The sequence below is a fragment of the Topomyia yanbarensis genome, chromosome 3 (assembly GCF_030247195.1).
Source record: "Topomyia yanbarensis strain Yona2022 chromosome 3, ASM3024719v1, whole genome shotgun sequence".
Lineage (NCBI taxonomy): Eukaryota > Metazoa > Arthropoda > Insecta > Diptera > Culicidae > Topomyia > Topomyia yanbarensis.
In genome coordinates this window covers 290,759,370-290,775,373 of record NC_080672.1, presented here as the reverse complement: position 1 = coordinate 290,775,373, position 16,004 = coordinate 290,759,370, and positions in this window count along the sequence as shown.

Sequence of the window (16,004 nt, the reverse complement as noted above, 5' to 3'; positions counted from 1 at the left end):
TGCATATATTACATTTTATTATTATACAGCACATGACAACTATATACAGGAAAATAAATCATTATTCGAGTTCTAAAATTTTAAAAAAGAAAAAACAGCTACGGTAATATTTAACTGAAAAAAGGAGCGAAATCGGCAAAGTCCCAAAAAGTCGATTTTCATAAAAAAAAATTTTTCGAGATAACATAAAATCTCGACGTTTCATGCATTTTAAAGATGTTTGGCATCAAAAATACGAATTCGATTTCTGAAATTTCATGGGGGGACTCCTTTGAAAAAAAAAATTTGAGTTCCGGCTTATATGGGAATTTCATATGTGACCGGACGGTTTAGTCTATATTTCCGGACCCATATAAGCGATCCGTACGAAATTTTATAGACATCTGTGGGGATATTATAGCTATCATTTGGGACTAAGTTTGTGAAAATCGGCCCAACCATTTCCGGGAAACTGATGTGAGTTCGTAAATTTTGAAAGATGACCGCTTTTCCCGGGCACTTCCGGAACCGTCTATGGTGGTCAATGTAGTCAACGAAAGTTTGGTTGGCCGTCGGTGACCCAGAACAGCAAATTTAAGTTGTTTGAGAGACATTTTAGCGAAATTTTTACCTTTTTTGCTTTCATCGGAGTATCGGTTTGAATCACAATTTTCTATGTGATCGCACGCCACAACCTGTAACTCCGGAACCGGAAGTCGGATCGGGATGAAATTAAATAGCCATTTACGGGGACGCAATACCTTTCATTTGAGGCCAAGTTTAGTCGAATCGGTCCAGCCATCTCCGAGAAACCAATGTGACTGTTATTCTTTATTTAGATACTTCCGCCGGGGCTTCCGGAACCGAGGATGGTGGCCAATGTGGTCAAATAGACTTTGAATGGATGTTAGTGACTTAATACTACAAATCGAAGCAGTTGTGGTCATATTTTGGAAAAATTTTCACCTTTATACATTCATTGCAGAATTTATTAAAATCGACAGTTTCTGCGTGTTCGTGCTTATCACCCTGTAATTCCGGAACCGGAAGTCGGATCCATTAGAAATTCAATAGCAGCCTATGGGAACGTTGCACCTTTCATTTGAGACTAAGTTTGTCAAAATCGGTTCAGCCATCTCTGAGAAAAATGAGTGACATTTTTGGTCACATACACACACACATACACACACATACATACATACACACATACATACACACACAGACATTTGCCGAACTCGACGAACTGAATCGAATGGTATATGTCACTCGGCCCTCCGGGCCTCCGTTAAAAAGTCGGTTTTCAGAGCAATTGCAATACTTTTCTATTGAGAAAGGCAAAAATGTATAAAATTATTGTAAGAAAAACTTTTTTACCGATAACTTCTCCATCATGCAATCACATTCAAAATATTTCTTTTCTCTTTAGATTTTTGTTGACAAAATACAAAAAAAAATAAAAAATTGGGTTATAAATTTTTGTTTTTTTGTTGAAAAATTACAATAAACTGAATTTCCTATCAATCAGAATTTTTAAAGTTGGCTTTTAAGCCGTAATCATATATTTGTCGAGAATTACTAGAGAAAATCATGAAGATTCATAAACCGAAACAGCGATGGTCATATTTTGCTATCGGTCGATTTCTCATGGAATCCCTCTGGTGCGTTCACGACAACACGTAGAGGAATAACGGGTAAAACCGACACTGTGGGTAAAACCCACCCCACAACTTTCCCTAGAAATCAAATTTATATTCATTTAATCTTGACATGTTATTATTAGTACGATTATATAGAGCATTTGAAGACAAATTGGATTTACGTTAGTACGTCGAATGTCATAAAAATGAATAAAAATAAAACATACGACAGCAGCATTCAAACTCGTCTGGATGTTATATTTTGTTGGTAGATTTCAAAGTTTTAACCGAACAAAAGCTTTGCAAATCCCGATTTTAATCTGTAACTGTTATTATCGGCCTTTCCTATGATCAACTGGGTGCAATGAAGACGAGTTTGAGGCAGGGTTACCAAATTCACAGATTTTTCTGTAACGTCACAGATTTTCTTCACAATTTTTCATCACAGATTGTTTTTTACAGATGACAGATTTTTGGCATTTTGATGCCAAAATTACAGATTTCCACAGATTTTTGGAAATATTGAAAGTTTTCACAGATTTTTTGGAAATTGATCACAGATTTTCACAGATTTTTTGTTTGTTTTAGTCATCACAGATGGCAAAAAAATTGTTTTGACTGAAGCACAGTACACAGAAATACTTTTATTTTGTTTATTTCTTATAAGTCTCATTGAAAATCAAAAATTGGAGTTTTTGCTAATCAGATTCTATCGAAGCTTTGCTATTTCTGCAAAAATCTCATCAAACTGAATTTCTAGTGTTCTCTTGGTTTATCACAGATGAATTTTATCACAGTGAGACAATGGTCTTCTGTATACCTCGGTAGATATTTGATGATCAGACTCCCGAGAAATCAAAGTCTGAACAAGGTAGTTTTACTAAGAAGTGTTTGTCACTTATAAGTGAATGAATCCTTTTAGCAGGATGTAGAACGCTTGCAAATATTCTCTTAAGAAATAAAATAACACTGTAGGTTGCAATGATGTGCATGAGGATTAATGGAAAAATCCATACCAAGAAATAATCCTATAGCATGAAATACTCTTGTTTGTAACACTACGCTTTCGAACTCTCTTCCCCTCACTACATGATGAAGCTACTTCAAGCACATATTTGCACCTCGCATACTCACACTTTATTACTCCTGCATATATCACATTTTTAATAAAAAAAAATTGGAGAGAAAAAAAATTATAGGCTATGGGGTAAGATCGACACAGCCTATAATTTATTTTCTCTCCATTTTTTTTTATTATAAATGTGATATATGTGTCGGTTTTACCAGCAGTGCCTAGAAGAAGTCACTTTGCTTTCCAAGTTTTGCATCCAAAATTTTTAATGAAAATAATATTTTAAAGCGTTGACAAAATTAAGCCTTGTTAAAAAATTTGTGAAGAAGAATTCTGCATAGAATTTATAATTTTATTGGTTTTGTGGTAATCCAGAAAAAGTGTTAAGCTTAAGGTGTCGGTTTAATAATTCCCCTACTGCTGCTCTAGATGCACTCTTAAACATAAAGCATACTCTATGTGTATCTGAAAAAGAAGCACTTTCTTGTGCATACCGTCTTGAGGTTACTGGGCTCTGGAACAGTAACCCATTAGATCGTGCTACTAGCCACACAAAACTGTGGCCCCAAATGGTTACTTGGGATGAGTTTATAGTTCCAGGATCTTACACTTATACATGTAGTATTCCTTATAAAACTCTCAATGTGAAAATTCGTCTTAGTCTGCTGAGCGACAACTTGAAGAATATGTAGTTTGTTCTTTGTTGGAGGGCCATGTCTATTGTCATGAAATGAGATTAAACCAATCTCATTCGCTTGGTAGATATTGTACCATATATCAAGCAAGTGTTTTCCCAATTCTGTGTGGCGTACGATCGGTACTCCATGTGTAAAAGAATTTATTTTTGCTTTGGCAGTCAGGTGCCCTGAAATCACTCAGCTCGGCGGATTCAAGATCGAAATTAGTAATGGCATGTCGAACTCAAATCGAAGAAGCATTTCAAATACTATCTACCTTTTATTGGGAACCAGAGTTAAAAATATTCAAATTCATTGAATGAAAATTAATCATATTCAGCCGCATTCATTTTTACTATTCAGTGACGCAGCTGAAAACGTCAAACGAACAAACCACCCATTCATCCATGCAGATTTTCATTCGTCTCCGATTATTACATGAAACGACCGTGCAGCAACGAATCAAACGCATCAAAGTAGGCCCTGGCACAATGTAAGCGATGATGATTGTTGTTTCATATGCTTTACCGGCATTTGAAAACATTTTCCTAGATAATTAGTGAAATGAATATATTGTACGATATTCAACTGAATGAATAAGGATGGATATTTGAATGAATATTTTTTCTATTCACCGAGAGTCGCGTCAGGTTCATTTTCAGCCGTTAAAAAGAGCTTCGATTATTTTTAACTCTGATGCGAGCACTGTTATTCCAGTATTACTCGAAATGAATGGAAGGGCGAATTGGCTAGAGCTAGGGCGCTGCGACTGATTGCAGTAATGCAACTGCGTATCCGAATTTTTGGTACTGCATACATAGCTACAGGGAGCTAAATCTCTAGCAAATGTTATTGTTGCTAATCCAGTGTGGCAAAGAGCTATAGACTTTATCAGGAGGGTGCATTATTCCTTCCGGAGTGAAGAATCCAGGATGTTTATTGTTTTGTGCCGTATTGTATTGTGTTGTCATTTTCCATTTCCCTCCCTGTTGTTTCATCTCCCTTTCCTGCCAAGACACAAATCAGCGAATAACATGGGGCACGTTGCCAATCTGATTTCCAATTCCTGCAGTATGAACGAAACGAAAAGGTGGCAATATAGTTGCCACCGCGTTATAAGGTATTAAAAATACCTTTCATTTGGTACTAATAACAAAAATATTTCGACCTATAAGGCATACGGCAGAAAATTTGCAAACATGCCACAACACAAGTATTCCAGATCAACCATGTAGCATTACTATTCTCGCAAAATGGCTCTAATTGGGTCATAAAGCCGTTTACGGTGTGTTATTGGTATGTTCCCATGTAGCTGACGTTAGGTATCTTTAACGTCAGTCGATTTTATTTTTGTGTATTTTATTGTTTATTTATTGACCCAATTACGTATGGCGCGTAGACAAATCGATGTGTTGACACATTTTCGGGAGCATTTGATGACCAAAAAATCGACTACACAGGCCAAAATAGAAACAAAATGTTACACTTCTGATGTGATTGTGGTCTAAGCAATAGTCTGTATAGCTCGGTGGTATTTCCCTGGAAGTAAACTTTTCAAACCAATTGGTTTCCCTACTGATCTTTCCGAAGTGCTTGTTGAAAAATCTTGCGACTGAAGATGAAGCACATACACACTTCAATTAACGAGCATTCTTCAAAGTGCTCCCACCGACTGTTTGTTATGATTGATCTGGGGTGTTTATTTCTTCAAAAACTTCTTGTTACGGAGAGATCGTTAAAGATAAAAGATCTCTTCGGAGATCAAACAGAATTGCTATGAGGTGATTATTGACTGGAGAGTGCGCTAAGCGGAAATATCCTGTACAATATGGTTATACATTTTCTGCAGTGGAACAGGTAAAGTACAAACTAACGCTCTAACTGAGCGATTGCTGAAATAAATGTATCTGGAAGTGATTCCAGATTAATATCTTTAGATTTAAGATTTAAGGGTTATTTCAAAGATGAAGCATCTCTAAGAAATATTTCCATTTCTAATCTATGTATTATTATTTCATCTCGTCAGTAACGAGCAACAACTTAGGGCCAATTAGACGCTAAATCGAAACTAGCACCAAATCGACACCAGCTGGACACGAAATCCAAACAGTCACAATCCGAAACACCAAATCCAACTTTATCTAAGTAAGGTGCTATAACCCCTAGTAATGTGCCTGAGTAAGGTGCCATGCACAGATTTGCATAGTCCCATGCGTTTGATTTCCAGGCCAAAAAAGAATTCAAAAAAGTTGTTTGACTGTTCGGATTTAGTGCCTAGCTAGTGCAAATTTGGTACTAGTTACTGACGAAATACATTCGACTGTTCCAACCTAATCTGTGATCTGAGAGTTACGATAAATTTCGGACTCAGAGGTTAGTTTTTTGTCTATGTTTTCATGCACGTATTTTATTTAATATTGATATCATATGATCCCGACTAAGAAATTAGTTTCGAAATTATATAATTTCTGTATGTTTTCAATAGTTCTATCCATTCTAGAAATAATGATCAGGTACACTTGGTACTGTATTATTTTTGTTGGTGAAAATTAGACTGAGAAATAGGTCCAAATTTTAAAAACTCTCTTACTCTAGTCAAATTTGTTTGAACTCAATTCTGTTTAAGAGGAGTTGGAAATTCGGTACATCTGTTTGATGTGTAATGGATACATAGAAAAATATTTATATTTACTTTTAAAAGATGATAATTTAGAATTTTATTATTTACCTTAAAAAATGTGATAATTTAGAGCCACTTTCCAACAATCTAATTAAACGAGATAAAGGGTAAAACTATGCCTACAAGCCTGTATAATCTTGTTGAAGTCTATTGAAACTCACGAAAGAATATATATTTTAAGAAAGTACTGTTTCAAAATATAGTTTTGCTCAGGGTTCAGCATATTTTCCATATAATTTTTGTTAGACAATTTTACCCAAGTGTTACATGTCGCCAGCAATTCCGAGCTTTAGACGATCGAAGGATTTACCTTTGAAAAACATTGGTAGTTCAGAGCGACAGCTAATCAGTACTATACTAAGCAAGCCCGGTTACTTTTATTTAGGAGTGTTCAAAAAGCTTTACATGAATTATTTCAAGAGTTTTTTGAAATTTTGTTTTAGCGAAATTAACTATAAATCCAAGAACAAAATTGTTGGCCTACAAAGCCGACGGGTATCATTTTTCTCTAATGTTTCAATTTTTTCCAGCACAGCATCATTCAACTAAAAACACGGACCAACCAAAAAATCTAAACCAAATCTGTTTATTTACAAAATCACCACACCATTGTCAGCGAGCTCGTAAACGAAACTAGGCGGCTAAATTTTATCGGTTTCGCTTTGGGTGGGTTTCCACTCGTTTTGTTCGAGGTTCCTCGAGCGTGGCTACCTCTACGTACGCTTGCAACACGGTGGTGGAAAACTGAACTCGCAGTAAAACGGACCCCCAGATCTTAACCAGCCACTAACAGACGGTTGGTTTACTGCCCGTATCTCGTTTCCCAATAATTGTGGTTTCCTCCAAACCAAATATCTCGTTAACCAGCGCAAACGGCTGGTCTCTTTGTGGTCTCCACTGTATTTATTTGAGCGATTGTTTGTTTGTTTTAACATCTTTTATGCTAGTTAATCTATTCTGCCACGGTATATTCTGCCGGTGGTATGGTTATATCTGTTTTTCGAACGATAGATTATTGGAAATCTGAGGTTTCTGACCATTTCGAAAAAGGTTGTTAAATTTGCGGTGTTCTTTGATCACGAACCAAATTTAAATAAGGAATCGTTTGAATAAGCATTGTAATCCCAGAAGAAGGCCGCTAAAGCTCCTAGAAAACAAAAAAAAATCACTATTATTTTACAACATGTGCAATTAAATTCTTTCCCACCCAAGCCGTCGGAGCGCGCTCGGCGGTCGTCTTCATGAAAGGAGGAAACTTTTGAACCGCTTTGCACGGGATTATCTTCTCAACATCGCGACTTCGGCTATTAATCTTCTACCATGCATCGAAGAATTCCGGCCTTGCCTGGATGTGACGCTTGCCGAAATGCAGAACATTTAACACCCTGGTTTCAGAGCGTGGCATCCGATGTTTTACAACTTGCAGACAGCAAGCGAAAAAGTGAGGAATTTCCACCGTCTTTTCATCCAATCTTCACTCAGTCGGTATACCAATTGCCAAAAATAAACTAGAAAAAAACAAAATAGGGTTTTATTTTCCATTTGAGAGTATGTAAAAAATGTCACAGTCCAACATGAGTGAGAAGTGAAAAATCTTCTTGGTGGGCAGGAATGACGTATAGAAATTCCAGTAGCAGTTATAAAAGCAGTACATAAATTCTAAATGCATATCCATAATTCTTGCAAATAGGTTTTTCTTTGAATTTGTTGCAGTTGATGCGTTGATTTTTATTGTAGAATTTTTAGAGTAAAAATCACCTGTTTTTTCACTAATAGTTTATTCTAGTCGACTTTTTCCAAAAATGATCTAGACTGTGTTTTGAAAAGGGTCAAACTTTTTTTCCAATATTTTTCAAATGGCTGTAGTCTAAAAATAACAAATCCTACAAAAAAATGTCGTAGGACTGATTTTCACAAAATTAGTTAAATTTTTGAATAAAAATATTGAAAAAAATCTTCATTGACTCCTACACTGAAAAAATCGATTTTAGAAAAACCATCTTTGATTTGCATGAAATTTTGTTCCTAGATAGTTAATTATGTTCCCTACCTACCGTGAAAAATTCAAGATTGGCACTTTCTAGAAGAAAAGTTACTTGAAAAAAACTTTTCCTTGTCCAAACTGAATTTTTTTTTTCAGTATATTTTATCGAAAACTAAACTAACGAAAGTCATAATCATCTCAGAATCCAATTTGCCAACTGCTAGTTGCCTGATACATGCAAAAAGTTTCAGTAACGAATTTGGTATATATTCATAACAAACTTGAATGAAGGCAAAGATAAGCCATTTCATCGCTGTTGTGCTATCTTATGAAATGAATGAAAATCTGCATGGATGAATGGGCGGTTTGTTCGTTTGACGTTTTCAGTTGCGTAACTGAGTATTGAAAATGAATGCGGCTGAATATGATCAATTTTCATTCAATGAATTTGAATATTTTTAACTCTGCTCGAGAGATTGGCGCTTGCCATAGTCGTGTTTCACTATATCTCAGTAACCCAGTAGAATTTAAAAATTCTGAAAACGCCACATTATAGAGATTGTTCGGTTTTCTCCCCCTAAGCTGGAATGCTTTGGGTACCCGGTCTACAGGCCGAAACTCATGAACGCAACCAACAAAACATGAACCCAAATCTGCACTTATTACATTTATTCAACACCCTCCTGCTTAACCATTAATGTCTTAACTTTCTAGCTACTACTACTACTCACGTCTGATGGGTCCATCCTGCTATTTGCCTGACTTGCATAGCCTTCCGGTTCCATTTAAGCCAACCCATTGAGACCTTTCAGTCCCCCATAACATTTCCACCTCCTTGACAAATACCGACTCTTCGACGGAAAACTTCTACGGCGATTTTCCTTTGCTTTGCGATCGATCCGGTGGTGCAACTGGCACTGTTGTGTTTTTCAGTCACTCCGTGATGGCTTCCACTCCAGCTGGAGAACCTCCCTTTGTCACTGTCTCCGTTCTGTTTAGCAGACAAAACCGTTGCCTCGTAGTGTGCACTGCGTGTAGCAGAAGAAAATCACTCCTTCGCAGTTTCCGCTGAGTCTGGCAACTAAAAAAAACCCTGACAAAACAACAGTTTCAGCTCTCACGGGAATACATGTAATCGTGTGCTTTTACTCACTTCCCACTGGAAGGTTTTTTACTGCGAACTTCCGACTTCGGAGAGTTTCAAGAATTCGTCCTACCGGCCACGTCCTTCACCCGAACGATCCTAGTTTCGTTGTTCCGTTCTATTGGAGATTTTCTCTTCGCAATTAGCTCTGAGCACGGAAAGCGCGAATCAATCTGTTTATAACGGTGGAAACTGAGATTGCATATCATTGTTGGGCGCATTTGTCAATGGTTATAAATACCTTGTGCAGTAGCCTCAATTCTTCCGACAATAGTGCTGTCTTACGAGATCGAACCCGAACTTGACCTGATGTCCTGCTTGTCGTGCTTTGGGAATGTTCGATTTCTATAATGGCAATCATTAGCGCATAGCTTTTTCACTCTGACTCGGACTATTACCTTCACCGATTTTTGTTCGATCCACGCTAGATTTGACTTTCGCCGTCGTCTGAATGCTTCTTGGAATGGAGCTGCTACAGCATAAATTCGAACTCAGTCAACTGTCTTTTAGGTTATGTTCTCCTCGTGGAGATGACAGCTTTCCGTCTGAAATTTACAATCGTTACATATTGCTTTTCGTTCCGGCTCAAATGTTAGGTTTTACTCTCGCCGAAATTGCTCACCTACTGCTATAGGTCGTCCCGATGTTTTCCGTGTGGTTCCGTCGCCGATTGAAACCGATATCGATAGGTTGTTTCTTCGCTGCGCGCTTCTCGCGGAGAGGTGAATTTTCTGCAATGCTAATTGCCAACTTCACGTTTGCTCGAGTTTTTCCTCGACTGGATGAAAATGCGGCCGATCCTCGAGGCGGAATGTGACGTCTGCTTACTGCCTTGTCACCAGCACAGTCCCAGTAGAATTCTGCCGTTTCCGTTCTGCTCTGGTTTGCTCGCATTTATGTGGTGGTGTTGGCAACATTTTCGTTTCCACTGAACTGACGTGACATTGACTTGTTGTCATACGGGGGGCTTAGTGATTGGCGATTACAGTCAGCCGGTGAAGACATTAATTGCAAAGACTGTCTACACTATTGCTAACGCTAGATTCATGCGTACTCTTAGATCTTGTACAGAATTTAAACATATACGCTACAAGATCTTAAAATTAAGTAACATGGCATATCTAACTCAGTTTACCCGAAAATGGTGTTTGTCATAAGATAGCACAACAGCGACGATTTAACATCATCGATATATGCGAGATTTAACTAAATACCACTTGGCCTTCGTACACGGTCGTGTACGAAGGCCAAGTGGTATTTAGTTGAATCTCGCATATATCGATGATGTTAAATCGTCGCTGTTGTGCTATCTTATGGTCTATGTATCTGGTCTATGCACCCGCCTGGGAAGTAGAGATTGATGTTGTAGTCTCCAACAGGGGTCTTAATTGCGAAGTATGGGGTTCGCTTTGCTTCGGTCAGTGTAAATTCTGGTTCGCAAGCAATTGCCTTCAGAAAAAATCAAGTTTTATAGGAAAACAATTTATTTTCCATCAGCCTCATTTCGAACCTTTCGCCGAATCTACTCTTCCAAACTTTGATCTTTTGGACGGGGATAGTCTACCTGTTCGCCTTTTTGTGCCGCGAGGTATGAACTGCCATCGTTGCAAACAATTGGGCCTACAGAGACTTATTGTAAAAACAAGGCACGCACGAATCATGAAAAGTTTTCCTACTGTGGAGAGACTCTGCATGATCTCCCGACATATCCCGCATATAACTTATGTGGAGACAAAATGAAACATTCTTTTAAGGAACGCTCCAATAAGAAATGCAAAAGAGCGCTACGCCACCGACAACGACTATTTTTTTACGTTTCCTTGTACACTAAAGAGCGAGAGTCTGACCATCCCATTGTGGGAACATTTTCTAATGTGCCTATAAATTTCCGAAGGAGGAAATCAGTTTACACTCCTAAGCTTCCATGTAAAGGCCTGAGAGTGACCCTTGAAGGGTGCTGATACAAATCCGAAGTAAGTGGTTTCTGGTCTTGGTAGGGGAGAGTGGGTACGCTTGATCCCACTTTTGTTTTTTTTCTCATAACTTTTCAATGAAATAAAAATTTCAATTGCAAAATTCGCCATCTTGTATTCAATTCGAATTGTAAGAGCTATGAATAATGTGTAAATCTGCATACTATGTCCTGTCAGTAATATGAACAGTTTTGAAAATCATGCCAAACTGATGTTTTTGTAAAAACGTGTGGTAACTTGATCCCCCGCCTACTAGGGCTAATGAAACAAAGCACACTATGACCTATAGATGCAAAAGTTCAGCCAAATACATATTTGTATTTGGTTCAGCTAACCACCGATCCTGACAAATTAATTAATAAGACTACCTTTTTAGATGCACGACAAACTATAGCCACAGTAGAAAGTTGATACAAGTATTTGCGGTAAATCAATACTGTTTAGCTGCTTTTTCAACCTTCAATAACTTATACTTTATTCACGGAAAAACATTTTAGATCAATTAATAGTGCCAGATACATTATGAAAATGATGTTTTTTTTTCTATTTCTATACATTTCGAAAGGATTTGAGAGAACTAATGATAGGGATCAAGAATACCCAGTGTTACAGGGATCGATACCTGTTGTATGAGGTGAACAAAATATATTTTTTTTGTATGTGTAGTGAAACTTTTCATTCGAAAAACGTGTTTTTCAAGGCAAAAGCCCTTAGAAAGTAATCGTACTTGAAAATGGTCATAAATAATTAGTTCAACGATGTCATACAACCGTTTAAAAAAAATCAAGTCTTGACTCAATCACCACACAAACTACACGCATCTTACTAACGTTACAACACAATGGACCAGCAGCAGTTATCGCATAGACAAAAACCTTTTGTTCTCATTTCTGGAATTTCAAGGTCAGATACTTCGTGCCATCACACGGATTTACCACCGAACCAGATTACTGGCAGCAAATTGTACCCAACAATAACGGAAAAGCAGAGGACGGATCGTCGTTGATACCCTAAAGCCATCGAACAATCATTGCAAACCATGCGCACGATGTCCCCTAGCCGCTCTCGACAGGCAAGGATGATATCTTCAAATACTATTAGGATCGCCCACGTACTTAAAGCTGCGTGCGCTGAATTCGACACACAAATACATTCTTTTTTCTATATTCATTTATTGTAAATATACAAAAGACTATCTGGCTCCTTTAAACTAACGCATTGAGCCTTTTCAAATAAACGAATTTAAAAAAAAAACCGTTTAAAAAAATTATGAAAAGATCTTCGAGATGGATTTAAACACATATTTTCTAAAATATTATGCAACTTTCCAAACCAAATGTAATACATCAGATTTGTTATTTAAATATCATAAACGACCAAATACTTCATTTTCTTTTTATATTGTGATAACTTTATGCGTATAGATTAGGAGATATGGCCTGGGAATCAAATAACCCCAAGGATCAAGTGTCCTCACTCTCCCCTAATCCATATTTCAGTGCTACATTTTCCCCCAGGCTTTACACAATTCATTTACACTACGATTAAAGGTCAGACGAAACGAGTACCTGACGCGAACCACCGTGAACAGTTTCATACTTCGTGGTGGGCAGAGATTGCTTAGAATTGTACGCGAAAGGGACTTTTGAACATCGTATCGCCCGATTTTTTTCACAATATACGCGAAAAATGCAAATGAAAAACTGGATGAAAGCTGAAAAACGCGATTATTCTCACCAATCCGTCAACGGATTAACGGAAGGATCATCAGAGAAACAATGTTTCGTCTGGTGGATAGGGCCTCCGTTGTGTATTCGATTCATCCTGTGATTGGAATACACGGAACTTTCGTCATATGATGACAGCTATGCATCGCTTTTATGCTAATTATCATGACAGTAGCGGTGAGTGCAATCGTAAAAGAGGCTGCGATGCCAACATTCTCCCCACAAAACTGGTTTTATATTTACCTATCAACGACCATGCCCACATCGTTACAGTTACAGGAGGCTCTCCGTTTGATGGAGCATGGAAAGTATTCTTTGTATTTCCTGGAGAAAACATGGGAGTTTTTGAGTACTTTATCAGAAAAATCTTAGTTACCTTAGTTTGAGTTATTTCGCAGTGCTCCATTCCGGGTAATGAGAAGGCGGACACTGATTAGAATGATAATGAGAAGGGGGACATTAAGGCATTAGAAAGTGATATTTATGAAAGCTCGCGTAGCTTCAACGAGTTTTTAATTCGCAAATTTCGTGGAGCGATGGAAGTTCAGGAATCCCAAAGGTATCAACAATCCTTGATTCAAGAGAATGGTTGAGGGTCGTGACTTCATTCGGGTGGTATCTCGGGTCATGTACAATCATTAAACGTACAATGTCAATCTCCGGTGTATTGGGGTCGTGGAGAGCCGTCTCTGCGCTTGTGGTGGTGGTTATCGTGATATTAAACATGTTGTCTGGTCGTGCGCTAAGTATTCTAGTACCAGATCTCCGTTAAACGAATCCCTTCGGTCTCGTTCCAATCCAATCCGAGATGCTATCCCAAATATATATTTAAATACACTAAATACGCGTCGATTTCTTCCTTCCGGAAAGGAATCGAAAGTTTTACTGTAATATTAAAATCCAATTGATACAAACATTACATTATGGCGGGACTGGTAGATGTAACAATGACCTCGGAACATGTCTGGCACTGTACACGAAATGGGTCATCGGAAAGTCAATTGAGCTAACACCTACCTAAATCCATGAATCAAGTTATTTGCATGAATATATTTAAATACATGCAAACATCTTTTTTCTGTAAATCACTACCAGCTAGTGGGAGATAGGATGGTTAACACACACACTACTATAACACTACTTACTAATCCAAGGGGTTTCGTACTTTCTTGCCTTTCTGCAACTTTTGGTATCGGGGGAAGGTTGAAGACTGCATCTCAGGTCTCGGGTCTTGTTTCAACTAGGAGATTTTCTGGCACCCGGGCGCGATTTTCAGGGGAAGGGTTTTTTTTTCGATGACACTGGGAAGTGATGGTTTAATTTTAGGGGGTTCCCTCATTGGTGATTTTTCACGGGTTTGTGTGGGAGCCTTTGTGGTGCGCCCGTTTTGAATATTCTGGAGGACATTTTTATTGGTGCCCTACTGTACATCATCATATTCGCGCTTGAGATCCCGTTTCAAAATTCGTAAGTGCTAATACGTTGACTTAATCACCGGGCCACTAACTGGTACCATTCCGGCGACTTCGGGAGGGCCAGACATAATGCTTTCAACAGTGTATAACTTTTGAATGGGTCCTTTTGGACAAACGGTTTTACCTTCCTTTTGTAACTGAACCCTACTGCCCATACTCGCATATCAGTCCCATATGAAAAATCACCATGTCGAGAAAAAGACGAATTTATGCTTTTGCATTACTTTTCTTTTTTTCACACTTCTCAGAAGTAAATCTTTATGCTATTGTACTATATACTTCAATTGAGACCTATGCACTTCTTTCATAGTGAAATATAATCAAAATTACTTTTTTTGTTGAATCATTGATAAAACTAGATAGGACTCATATGCGGATACTTCTGTTGACGAACTCAAATGTACCCGCATATCAGTTTCACATCTAGTATGCTTAGTTTTTCTCGTCCGTTGGCACATTGCACGTGGTTTGATTTTAAAATATCTGGTGTAAATAATAACAACTTCTTTAAGTAAGTCAGCTCTTGACGCAATTAAAGTGTACGAAAGTGAATCTGGTAGTGAAGCTAGTTCAGATTCGGATTTTGGTGGATTCGATTCGATCAACACTTGGGAGAAGTTCCCGGAAATTTCCATGCTTGGCACTTTTAGTCAGGTTGATGACAGAGAAACACACGGAACTTTTTCAGACGGCGACGATCTTTCAGTGGACAATGCAAGCACTACTAGTGAATCGATTGATTCGGAAGGAAGCTATTTTGGAGAGGTACGTAGAAGAAAACGCAGAATAACAAAAAAAGAACACCGTCAGGCTGTTGTCTTGAAGAACCGTCGTATTTTGCATCCGCCAAAGCTCGTCCTTTGAGAATGCCGGAAGGAATGTAGGGGAGACTGAGGAGACTTGATCCCATCATTGTAACTCAAAGGCGGATCAGAATACATTAATCGAATATACTATAAAGTTTCGTAGTTTTATTTAAACATAAATTTCATTAACACAGAAAAAAGAAATTGGACTTTTGTGTAACCGAATTTTTGCCGATTTAAAAAAAAAGTCTCAGAAGAACTGAAGAAGATTTATTTTTCAAATTTTCAAACTTTTATAAAATTGATAAAATCACCCACTACATACTCTACTTTTGCATACAGAATTACAGGAGAATGGCAATTATATGAATACGTTATGATTGAGCTGATTCTTTTGTTCAACTATATTTTTACTAAAGTTTGCTGAAATAGATGCTATGGGTTCACTTGATCCATTCAAATTCGTGGAGATTTGATCCCCTTCGCCATACTTCATACACGCCACTGAAAATAACCAAATTCACACCAGAACAATTGAAGTCATTGTTGTCATAAAAAAAATGTCAAAAATGAACGCTTCATCGTAAAGAAACATAACTGTAATTGTTTACTACAGTATACGTAGCAACCACTCATCCCACATTTGACGTTCCTCAACCATAATAATGACAGCTTTCAAATAATTGCACGGAGATTTGGGGAATTCGTAAAAAAATCAGGTGAGAGATGCGTAATATGTAGTAACAAAAATAACCATATCTAATCATAACAATTTAATCAATACTACAATCCATTTATAAAATTGAATGGGGTAATGTACCCGTTTTTGCCCTATTAAGAACGGTACCAC